Source organism: Salmo salar, chromosome ssa05, assembly GCF_905237065.1.
Source record: "Salmo salar chromosome ssa05, Ssal_v3.1, whole genome shotgun sequence".
In the NCBI taxonomy this organism is placed as follows: domain Eukaryota; kingdom Metazoa; phylum Chordata; class Actinopteri; order Salmoniformes; family Salmonidae; genus Salmo; species Salmo salar.
In genome coordinates this window covers 26347431-26360329 of record NC_059446.1, presented here as the reverse complement: position 1 = coordinate 26360329, position 12899 = coordinate 26347431, and the positions used below count along the sequence as shown (strand labels likewise).

General features: G+C 48.7%; 1 long non-coding RNA gene across 1 annotated transcript; it reads left to right on the top strand.

Moving 5' to 3' along the window:
- Positions 1–6498: 6498 nt before the first annotated feature.
- On the top strand, positions 6499–7715 carry LOC106604544 (uncharacterized). The gene is made up of 3 exons (XR_001328687.2): positions 6499–7139; positions 7212–7382; positions 7577–7715. It is a non-coding gene; the product is annotated as an uncharacterized lncRNA (long non-coding RNA).
- The last annotated feature ends 5184 nt before the right edge of the window (positions 7716–12899 follow it).

Genomic DNA, 12899 nt, shown 5'->3' with positions numbered 1-12899 from the left:
ATACTAAAGGCGGGAACAATACAACATTTTCTAAAAACACTTTGCAGAGTAAACAGGTAAAGCAATTAGAATCGCATAGTAGGTTCATAATTTGAAAACAGATAACATGTCCCGTATTCAACAAAACAACGATGTAACAGTCCTTATTTATTCTAAACAGACTGTCTCTGCCTGGCTGAGCTGGAAAGCACATGACATGAACTTGGTGGGTGGGGTGTGTAGTGTTAGAAGGTCTGCACTTTTGGACTGGGGCAGCACAACTGTAGTGCCTGAGATTTTCAGAGGAATGTCCAGACACACAGAATGTTCAGTGGGGGCACACTGATCTTCACCCTGGAGGCCCAGGGTAACTGCATGGGCTGGCTGAAGTACAGGTCTGGTGGTGCCTGTATCAACACCGTCAATAGAGGCAGAGGGGTGACTCTGCCCGGTGTCAAGGGCAGTAACCTCGGAGCGAGCCGCAGGGTGGGGGCCTTGCCCGGTGTCGAGGGCAGTGACCTCTGAGCGGGCCGCAGGGTGGGGGCCTTGCCCGGTGTCGAGGGCAGTAACCTCGGAGCGAGCCGCAGGGTGGGGGCCTTGCCTGGTGTCAAGGGCAGTGACCTCAGCGCGAGCAGCAGGGTGCATCATCGGAGATCTCACCGTTGCTGGAGGCACCGTTATTGGGGGGCTCACCATAGCCGGTGGCATAGTTGATGTAGGGTTCAATGGGGGTATCGTCGCTGAGGTCACCATTGTTGGTCTGGTCACCGCCGCTGGCACTTCTCTCCTCCGGCTTTGCTGCTGGGCCTGGATAGCTGCTAGAAGAGCAGTGCTGTGCCTCTCTCCTCCAACTGGTTCAAATTCCTCTCCATCAGGTCCCATATCCTCTCACTCTTCTCATCCAGGTATGCAGGGAAGCCCAACAGGGATGCACTCAACTTCAGATACGATTTTATTGGAAAGAAAATGGAAGAAAATAAATATCCCCCCCCCCCCATAAAAAACAAAACAATCTGCACAAAAAATGCAAAATAGGCCTGGCTTTGCCTCTGCAACGCAGGGTCTTGTTCTCACTGTGCTAGCTGCCATTTGGTTGCCATAACAACGAGTTCAGGGCTTGCACAGTACACTTAGCTGATTGGCTAGCAACTGAATCTACCTAGCAAGCTAGCTAGCAATGACACGATCAGTGAGAATGACCCAAAACACACACAAACATCTGGAAGTCCACAGAAAAGATTGGATGGCTCAGAAAAAGAACCCACATTTCAATAAATAAAACAAATAGAAAAACACTTGACACCAGTGTTGTCGTTTGAGATCTTCACTGTGAGCTAACGCTAATTCTCAATCAGCAAGGCAGCTAACCTTAACATGACTAGCACTGTGAATTGGCACGGTTTTTATATATATATATATATATATATATATATATATATATACTGCTCAAAAAAATTAAGGGAACACTAAAATAACACATCCTAGATCTGAATGAATGAAATAATCTTATTAAATACAAAAATAATCAATGGAAATCCAATTTATCAACCCATGGAGGTCTGGATTTGGAGTCACACTCAAAATTAAAGTGGAAAACCACACTACAGGCTGATCCAACTTTGATGTAATGTCCTTAAAACAAGTAAAAATGAGGCTCAGTAGTGTGTGTGGCCTCCACATGCCTGTATGACCTCCCTACAACACCTGGGAATGCTCCTGATGAGGTGGCGGATGGTCTCCTGAGGGATCTCCTCCCAGACCTGGACTAAAGCATCCGCCAACTCCTGGACAGTCTGTGGTGCAACGTGGCGTTGGTGGATGGAGCGAGACATGATGTCCCAGATGTGCTCAATTGGATTCAGGTCTGGGGAACGGGCGGGCCAGTCCATAGCATCAATGCCTTCCTCTTGCAGGAACTGCTGACACACTCCAGCCACATGAGGTCTAGCATTGTCTTGCATTAGGAGGAACCCAGGGCCAACCGCACCAGCATATGGTTTCACAAGGGGTCTGAGGATCTCATCTCTGTACCTAATGGCAGTCAGGCTACCTCTGGCGAGCACATGGAGGGCTGTGCGGCCCCCCAAAGAAATGCCACCCCACACCATGACTGACCCACCGCCAAACCGGTCATGCTGGAGGATGTTGCAGGCAGCAGAACGTTCTCCACGGCGTCTCCAGACTGTCACGTCTGTCACATGTGCTCAGTGTGAACCTGCTTTCATCTGTGAAGAGCACAGGGCGCCAGTGGCGAATTTGCCAATCTTGGTGTTCTCTGGCAAATGCCAAACATCCTGCACGGTGTTGGGCTGTAAGCACAACCCCCACCTGTGGACATCGGGCCCTCATACCACCCTCATGGAGTCTGTTTCTGACCATTTGAGCAGACACATGCACATTTGTGGCCTGCTGGAGGTCATTTTGCAGGGCTCTGGCAGTGCTCCTCCTGCTCCTCCTTGCACAAAGGCGGAGGTAGCGGTCCTGCTGCTGGGTTGTTTCCCTCCTACGGCCTCCTCCACGTCTCCTGATGTACTGGCCTGTCTCCTGGTAGCGCCTCCATGCTCTGGACACTACGCTGACAGACACAGCAAACCTTCTTGCCACAGCTCGCATTGATGTGCCATCCTGGATGAGCTGCACTACCTGAGCCACTTGTGTGGGTTGTAGACTCCGTCTCATGCTACCACTAGAGTGAAAGCATTCAAAAGTGACCAAAACATCAGCCAGGAAGCATAGGAACTGAGAAGTGGTCTGTGGTTACCACCTGCAGAACCACTCCTTTATTGGGGGTGTCTTGCTAATTGCCTATAATTTCCACCTGTTGTCTATTCCATTTGCACAACAGCATGTGAAATTTATTGTCAATCAGTGTTGCTTCCTAAGTGGACAGTTTGATTTCACAGAAGTGTGATTGACTTGGAGTTACATTGTGTTGTTTAAGTGTTCCCTTTATTTTTTTGAGCAGTATATATATATATATATATATATATATATATATATATATATATATATATATATCACAGTTGAAGTTGGAAGTTTACATACACTTAGGTTGGAGTCATTAAAACTCGTTTTTCAACCACTCCACAAATTTGTTGTTGATAAACTATAGTTTTGGCAAGTCGGTTAGGACATCTACTTTGTGCATGACAAGTAATTTTTACAACAATTGTTTACCGACACATTATTTCAATGTATCACAATTCCAGTGGGTCAGAAGTTTACATACACTAAGTTGACTGTGCCTTTAAACAGCTTGGAAAACTCCAGAAAATGATGTCATGGCTTTAGAAGCTTCTGATAGGCTAATTGACATCATTTGAGTCAATTGGAGGTGTACCTGTGGATTTATTTCAAGGCCTACCTTCAAACTCAGTGCCTCTTTGCTTGACATCATGGGAAAATCTAAAGAAATCAGCCAAGACCTCAGAAAAATAATTGTAGACCTCCACAAGTCTGGTTCATCCTTGGGAGCAATTTCCAAATGCCTGAAGGTACCATGTTCATCTGTACAAACAATAGTACGGAAGTATAAACACCATCGGCCCACGCAGCCGTCATACCGCTCAGGAAGGAGACGCGTTCTGTCTTCTAGAGATGAACGTACTTTGGTGTGAAAAGTGCAAATCAATCCCAGAACAACAGCAAAGGACCTTGTGAAGATGCTGGAGGAAACAGGTACAAAAGTATCTATATCCACAGTAAAACGAGTCCTATATCGACATAATCTGAAAGGCCACTCAGCAAGGAAGAAGCCACTGCTCCAAAACTGCCATAAAAAACCCAGACTACGGTTTGCAACTGCACATGGGGACAAAGATTGTCCTTTTTGGAGAAATGTCCTCTGGTCTGATGAAACAAAAATAGAGCTGGTTGGCCATAATGACCATCGTTATGTTTGGAGGAAAAAGGGGGAGATTTGCAAGCTGAAGAACACCATCCCAACCGTGAAGCACGGGGGTGGCAGCATCATGTTGTGGGGTTGCTTTGCTGCAGGAGGGACTGGTGCACTTCACAGAATAGATGGCATCATGAGGTAGAAAAATTATGTGGATATATTGAAGCAACATCTCAAGACATCAGTCAGGAAGTTAAAGCTTGGTCACAAATGGGTCTTCCAAATGGACAATGACCCCAAGCATACTTCCAAAGTTGTGTCAAAATGGCTTAAGGACAACAAAGTCAAGGTATTGGAGTGGCCATCACAAAGCCCTGACCTTATCCTATAGAAAGTTTGTGGGCAGAACAGAAAAAGTGTGTGCGAGCAAGGAGGTCTACAAACCTGACTCAGTTACACCAGCTCTGTCAGGAGTATGGGCCAAATTTCCCCCACGTATTGTGGGAAGCTTGTGGAAGGCGACCTGAAACGTTTGACCCAAGTTAAACAATTTAAAGGCAATGCTACCAAATACTAATTACGTGTATGTAAACTTCTGACCCACTGGGAATGTGACGAAAGAAATAAAAGCTGAAACAAATCATTCTCTCTATTATTCTGACATTTCACATTCTTAAAATAAAGTGGTGATCCTAACTGACCTATGACAGGGCATTTTTACTTGGATTAAATGTCAGGAATTGTGAAAAACTAAGTTTAAATGTATTTGGCTAAGGTGTATGTAAACTTCCGACTTCAACTCTAAGTAATTGTCATTTGTCTCATAGTCAAAATAGTTTAAAAGTTTAAGTAGTCTGTGGTAGTTGTGGGTGTCCCTGTGAAGTTCCTCCCAGTTTAATTTGATGGGATGGGAAAACCCTCTCTCCAGGTGTTAGGCCTGTACTGCTGTAAGTTGAAAAGACTGACAAGTTCATGATGTTGGATAAGGAAGTGGGATCTTCTCCCTCTGCTGGAGGATCTAAAGAAGGAACTGGGGGAGGGAGGGTGGGGAGAAGTCAACGTGGTGTGGCTAGGGTGATTCAAAATGTGTGTGCAACCTATTCTAAATGTGGATGACACCAATTCTTAAAAATGAGGCCTGCTGTGGTTGTTGTCCAATGTGAGGTCTGTTGTTGTGTGAAATGTGTCATGGGGGATCTCCAGGAGGAATGGGCCATGTGTGGCGATGTAACCATTAATTACTTCAAGGTTTTGTTTCTGGTTTTGGGGAAAGGAGGTGTGAGTGGTTAATAATGGGGAAAGTGGCTCTGGCTTTGTTGTGCATGGATGCAATCTGCTTGATTGAAGTTTTGTATGCCAACTGAGAGAACCACTGTGCTGGTGTTTTCTCTAGGACCTTGGTGAAATTGTAAAAAGTTGCACCGGGGTAGCTGTCAACTTGTATGTTTGGGTTGTGGAATGGGGGGGATTCTTTTCACATTGGAGTCTCCCAACACCTGTGTTGGTTGTTTCCCTGGAAATTCAAATCTAGCACCTTGCATTTTGGTCTGGATTTATAATAAAATGGTTTCTGTGGAGGTTGGTGCTGGGGTTGGGACTGGGGTCGGTGTATTGAGGCTCCAGTTGTACAGGGGGGCAACGGCATGGCGAATTTTGGGAGGGCTCAGATGGAATATTTTTGGGGTGTTGCTCATTGTTTGGCCCATCATCATCATCTGACCCTGGAGCTGCCGGTCCAAATCTTAACCCCTGATCTGGCTCCTCCTGTTGGTAAGAAAGATAGAGGAATTCCTGTACAAGATTTTAACTGAAACATTGCTAGGTTTATACAACTTGGCAGTAGGTGTGCTGACTGGGCAGTTTGGGAGTACTGCCGTCACACCAAGGGTTTCTGGCTGGCTGCAGGCCCAATGGTGGAACTCGACTAGGGTCTGGATTACATTAGAGGAGTCCAGGGGTATGGGTTCAGAGTTGGAGTCTATGGTGGGGGATGGGGAGGGGGGATCCATAATGCTAGGAATGCTGTGCTCTTGAGTGGTCAATGAGTTGTTTATTGTCTGTGGGCCGTTTGGGGAAGTGGAGATGGGGGTTATCGTTATGAAATACCATCCACCAAATGGAGAAAGGATAGACATACTGGACCAAATCATAAACTATGAAGAAAAAATAATACATTAATAGTTTATTCATGTATTTATTTTATAGACACTTAAGCAACTAATAGTTTTCTCAGGGTGCTATCAAATTAATAAACATGAAACCATTTAAGCCTAATTAAATAATAAAGTAAATTAGAAAGAGAGTGGAATGTAAGGTTGGAGGCAATTTAGTTAAACCAGTTAAATAATATAAAAGGCAACACTGAGGCATTGTGACTTGTCCAAAATGGCAAATCTTGCGTTGCTGGAGGATCTGGCACAAGCTGCATTACGCATGGAGTGTGTTTTCAATAAGTGTGCAGATTTTTTTGCTGGTTTATTAGTAGATTTTGTTTTCCAAGGCGTATTTTATTGTATCTCTGCCACCAACTCTCTCCAGTATTAGAAAGGGAGCCAAAACGCACCAATGCCATCCCAGTGCATACCCAAGTCCTCTCCACCCTGGGATTTTTGGCCACTGGAACATTCCAACGGGAGATTGCGGATCGGTCTGGCATTTCACAACCAACCATGAGCCGAATATTGCCTGCAGTCCTTCATGGCATTATTTCATTGACCCCACAATACATACAGTTTCTGTACACTGCTGTGCCACAGGCCAGAGTGAAAAGGGATTTCCATACCATAGCTGGATTTCCTAATGTCATTGGAGCTATTGACTGCACCCACATCGCAGTAAAAGCACCATCATTGAACAAATTCAACTTCGCCAACAGAAAAGGTTTCCATTCTGTCAATGTGCAGGTCATCTGTGATTCACATTTGGCTTTGTTGAATGTAGTGGCCAAGTGGCCAGGTGGGACACATGATTCATTCATTGTGCAGAACAGTTCAGTTGGCCTTAACCTCCAGGAATGAGCTGTTGAGGATGGATGGCTTATTGGTAAGTGACTTATGTTTTATTTGCAAGGTTTTATTTGCCATGTTTGACCTCTACTGGGAAACAATATCTGAATGTTATGTTCATAACTGCAGGAAACCGGGGGTACCCATTAAAAACATGGCTGATGACTCCCCTCACAAACCCTTCAAACCAACAAGAGGCAAGGTACAACCAAGCCCACGCATGCACCAGAACTGTGGAGCGCACCATAGGCCTGCTGAAAGGGTGTTGGCTCTGCTTGTCTGGGACAGGAGGCACACTGCAATACCAGCCTAGCAAGGTTTGCCTCTGAAATGACATTCCTTCAAATGCCATTATGTGAATGTAATACAATGTGCAAATACCTTTTTAGGTTTGCTACATTGTCAAGGCTTGCAGTGTGCTCCACAACACTGCAATCAAAAATGGCATTCCACTGAATGATCTACCCAGACCCGGTGAGCCCATGCCTGACAGGGAGTGTTTCCCACCACCCATAGCCCTGGCACTGAGGACAAGAGTCAATATCATACAACGGTTTTAGGTATCTGTTCTTCCAAATATTGTAATCAAATCGACAACGAAAACACATTTACATTGCACCAGAATTTGTCTCACATGTTTGACACAATCAACAAGTTATTTCAATAATTGATTTATCTCTCTCTGGCCGTTGCATACATCCTCCAGCTGCTGTTTGAGTCTGTTTGATGTGTTGATCTCTTCTTGTTGTTTCAGGACTGCGTCAGTCAAAACATGCGGTGCAGCTGAAGCGCTCGCCAAAGAGGACACCCTTTTGGTAGGCCTGGGGATGAGGGGTCAGGAAAATCACCCACATCTGTCAAGATTTCATGCTTTGTTATTTTTGTTATATATATATTTGTTATATTTATTGTCAAGAAAAAAATATTTAGATGTGGTCCATGATTGAATATGGTTGCGAAAATAAAGCTTGACTTATCATCAGTTGGTGTGTCTGGTATTCCTTCAGGGTCTGGGAGAGGTTCCTCAGTAACACCATCAGTTGGTGTGTCTGGTATTCCTTCAGGGTCTGGGAGAGGTTCCTCAGTAACACCATCAGTTGGTGTGTCTGGTATTCCTTCAGGGTCTGGGAGAGGTTCCTCAGTAACACCATCAGTTGGTGTGTCTGGTATTCCTTCAGGGTCTGGGAGAGGTTCCTCAGTAACACCATCAGTTGGTGTGTCTGGTATTCCTTCAGGGTCAGGGAGAGGTTCCTCAGTAACACCATCAGTTGGTGTGTCTGGTATTCCTTCAGGGTCAGGGAGAGGTTCCTCAGTAACACCATCACAAATGATGCCAGACACTGAGGTCTCTCTAATTATGGTGCCAATGTGCTGGTCCATAGCAGACAGTGAAGAGTCACTCTGCCCTCCTCCTGTTGCACCTATATCCCTTTTGTGGATCATATATATATATATATATATATATATATATATATATATATATATTTTTTGCACATGTTTTCAAATCAAACCATTTCCTTTTAATTGCATTAACTGTTCTGCACTCAGATGAGGCAGAATTTACCACAGCTCTAACCTGCTCCCAAGCAATATGTTTCCTCTATTTGACAAGCCATTGCTGAGGGCTCCAAAAAGTATGGCTTGTTTTGCTTCCACTTTGGTGATCAAATGTTTTTTTTCTTTGATTTCTCCATGTTGGCAGACAGAAATTAGTGCCATTTCTTGCAGCTTTAAAGGGAAGGTTTGTGACCATAAATGGTCATTTAGGGTGGTTCTTCATGGAAATGAGACTTCACGTGCACTAACACAGTGTTTTAGAACGTGTCTGATTTATCAAGTGTGGTATCCCAGGAGATCTACCCCGGGGATGGTAATAGAGGGGAGGTACGTGAGGCGACGTTGGCTCCCTCTGCTGGGAATACAGGAGCTGGGCACCCCGACACGGACAGTTCTAAGTGGAGGTAATTAGAGGAAAGTGCCAACCAGCCGTGGAGGCCAAATAAAAGGAGCACAGTGGCACACCGTGGGAGAGACTGACACCAAGCAAAAGTAGAGAAGAAGGACCGAGCGAAACCTAAGTGATTTTCTTTGTTATATTTATTTTCTGTCTTAGTAAAGTTGTTTTTGCGGACTAAAGTCTCCCTGTCTCTGTGTCAATCTCTGCACGCTCAACCCAACATCCTGTTTACCACATATGGTGGAGAATGCGGGTATCTCAGTAGCTTTGGGTGCCGTGTGGTCGAGCGTAAGGAGATTACCATGGAGGAGCTGGTGGCTCAGTTAATCCTCAGCCAGCAGAAGCAACAGGCACTGGTGGAGCAGCACCAACAAAACCGCAGACTGGTAGCGGAGGTAGCCCAGTTGAAGGTTGGGAGGGCTCAGGAGTTTGGTCCGAATCAGTTCCTGGTTCAGTTAAGGGAGGAAGATGACGTGGAGTCGTATTTGTGCACCTTCGAGAGGACTGCACAGCGGGAAGGATGGCCCAAGCCCAAGTAGGCCAGCCTGTTGGCACCCTACCTCTCTGGGAAGGCCCAGAAGGCCTACTTTGATTTGAACACTGACCAAGCCATGAATTATGAGGGACTCAAACGGGAGATACTGAGCCGTTATGGGTTCAATCGCGCACGCCGTGCACAACTGGTCCACGACTGGGCCTTTGACCCCACCCTTTCCCCCCGGGCTCAGATGAGCGACCTGGTGCGCCTGACCAAGGGCTGGCTACTGATGGAAGTACTGTCCCTCCCGATGCTAGACAAGCTCGTCCTGGATAAATACCTTCGGGCCCTATCATACGAGATGAAAAAGACGGTGAGCATGCAGAACCCCCAGAGCCTGGAGGAATTGCTGACCGTGGTGGAAATTCACTAGAACACCTAGGACCTGCTGAGAGGGGCCCGAGCAGAGAGAGAAGACGCGGCGAGGGGGACAAACAACACAAAGAGAGGCGAGGAGCGGAAGGGGGCCCGGACGGAACCAGCCGAGGCTGTGAAGCGGGAGGGGGACCCAAACCGACGACGTCGGTGGCTGCTGGACCCAGATCAGAGACGCTGCTATGAGTGCGGTGAGCCGGGGCACCTCGCGTGGAGCTGTCTCGGCCGGGAGGAGGCCATGCCCTCCGCATCCCCCAGCTCTGGGGTAACCCGGATGGCGAGTTACGTCCACCTCCTGTTGGGCGCACACCGAGACGGCCCCTCCGATGGTTCCTGTGCGAATCAATGGCATTGACACCAGCGCTCTGCTGGACTCCAGCAGCATGGTGACCCTGGCCCACCTGCAGTGGCCCACACGAGAGGGGAAGGAGGAACCGGGGGACGAGGAGGTGACAGTGTCCTGTGTACACGGGGACACGAAGAGGTACCCAACGGTGCCAGTGAGGATAACCACCCCAAGGGGGAGTGCCAGATGAGCGTGGGAGCTGTTCCTAACCTACCTGTGTCCATTCTCCTCGGTCGAGACTGCCCTCTCTTCCAGGCACTGTGGAGGAGGGACCTGGGGAGGCGAGCACGGGAGGTAGGAAGAAAAGGAAAAAGGATGGTGGCCTGTGCAACCCAACCCCCACCACGAGAGGTGTCCACTGGGCCCGAGTCGGACCCGGAGGAGGGGGACGACCCCGCTCCGGCAAGCGAGCCACCGGGCGAGGAAAACCTCATGCTCCCCTTTATGGAGGTGGAAGCCCTAGACGGACCTCCCGACACGGGAATCCTCACAGGTCAGTTCCGGACGGCCCAGTTAGAAGACCCCAATCTCCAGAACGCTAGGGGCCAGGTGATTGTGGTGGATGGCATACTGTTACCTGGGGTAAGTGATTGGCGCTATCCCCACTTCGCAATTAAGCATAATTTATTGTATCAGGTAGTAAAGCATAATGGGGAGACACAAGACTTGTTACTCATACCCAGCCAGTATGTTAGGACTGTGTTGCAGCTTGCTCACACCCACCTGCTTGGGGCACACCTGAGGATGGAGAAAACCAGGGAGCGGATCGGGAACCAGTTCCACTGGCTCGGAGTCAAGCGCGCCGTGGAGGACTACTGCCATAGTTGCCCGGAGTGCCAGATCACAGCTCCGAGGGTGCATTATCGAAACCCTTTGGTTCCCTTGCCCATTATAGGAGTACCATTCGAGCGGGTGGCAATGGATCTGGTGGACCCGTTGGTGAAGACCGCGAGGGGACACAATACATCCTGGTAATCGTGGATTACGCCACCCGGTATGCTGAGGCAATCCCACTATGCACGGCAGCAGCAAAAGGTATCACACGGGAGCTCCTCCATTTATTTGGGTATTCCGCGGGAAATCCTGATGGACCAGGGCACCGCGGTCATGTCTCGTGTGATGAGATGTCTGCAATCTGTTATGAATCAAACAGGTGAGGACCAGTGTGTACCATCCACAAATGGACAGGCTGGTGGAATGCTTCAATAAGACCCTAAAACAGATGCTGAAGAAGGTCATCGAGAGACGGGAGGAACTGGGACCAGCTGCTGCCCCACCTGATGTTTTCAGTGCACGAGGTCCCCCAAGCATCCACAGGGTTTTCCCCCTTTGAGCTCCTGTATGGCCGTTGGCCCCGCGGGCTGCTGGACCTAGCCAAGGAGGTCTGGGAAGAGCAGCCGACCCCCCCCTTCGCAGCATAGTGGAACATGTGGAGGAGATGAGGGAGAGGATGACGGTGATTTGACCAGTGGTGAGAGAGCACATGGCCAAGGCGCAACGTGCCCAGGAGCGTGTCTACAACCGGGGGGCCCAACCATGAGAGTTACAACCCGGTGAGAAGGTCTTGGTGCTGATCCCTACAACAGAGAGTAAATTCCTGGCTACGTGGCATGGGCCCTACAACATCGTTGAGAGGGTAGGTGACGTTGGTAATAGAGGGGAGGTACGTGAGGTGACGTTGGCTCCCTCTGCTGGGAATACGGAAGCTGGGCACCCCGACATGGACAGCTCTAAGTGTAGGTAATTAGAGGAAAGTGCCACAGTGGCACAACCGGGGCGGAGAAAACCCCTCCAGCTTTACCATGTGAACTTACTGAAGAAATGGCATGCACGCGAGGCGCTGTGCGTAACGTGGACCCGGCCACAGCAGGGCCCGCCCTCGGTCGAAGTTGCAATGGGGGAAGATCTCAGCCCGACCCAACAACAAGAGCTCAGAGAGTTGGTCTAGTGGAACACGGCCCCGTTCTCTGAGGTGCCGAGGCGCACGAATCTCGTGGAACATCAGATCCACACCCGTCCAGGAGAAAAAGTGCGTAAACGGCCATACCGGATACGAGAAGCCCGGAGGGTGGTAGTCCCGCTGGAAGTAATGACAATGCTAGAAATGGGGGTACTGGAGGAGTCACACAATGAGTGGTCTAGCCCCATAGTGCTGGTTCCAAAACCGGACAGAACCGTCCGCTTCTGTAATGACTTCCGGGGCCTGAACGAGGTTATACCACTACCGGGTTCTGCCTTTCGGGCTCCACGGGGCAGCAGCAACCTTTCAGCGACTCATGGACCGCGTCCTGCGGCCGCACACTGAGTACGCAGCTGCTTATCTGGATGACATCATTGTGCACAGTGACAGCTGGGAGTCACATCTTTGAAACTTACAGGCCGTGGTTGATGCGCTAAGAGATGCAGGCCTGACCGCAAACCCCCACAAGTGCAAGCTGGGCTACGCCGAGGTGGAGTACCTGGGATATCAGATCGGGAGGGGAAATGTGAAACCCCAAGGGAAAAAAATCACTGCCATTAGGGGATGGCCGGTTCCCCGAACCAAAAGGCAGGTGAAGTCATTCCTGGGGTTAGCAGGGTACTACAGCAGATTTCTTCCTAACTTTGCCGCAATAGCTTCTACCCTCACAGACTTAACAAAGGCACGACTACCCCAGATGGTGCAATGGACGGAGGACACAGAGGCGGCGTTCCAGGCCCTGAAGGATGCGCTATGTTCGCACCAGGTACTCGTCACCCCGGACTTCTCAAAAAACCTCCTGTTCCAGACAGACGCGTCTGACACCGGGGTAGAGGCCATTTTGTCCCAGGAGCAGGAAGGTGAGGAGCACCCCATCATGTATGTCAGCAGGAAGCTCCTC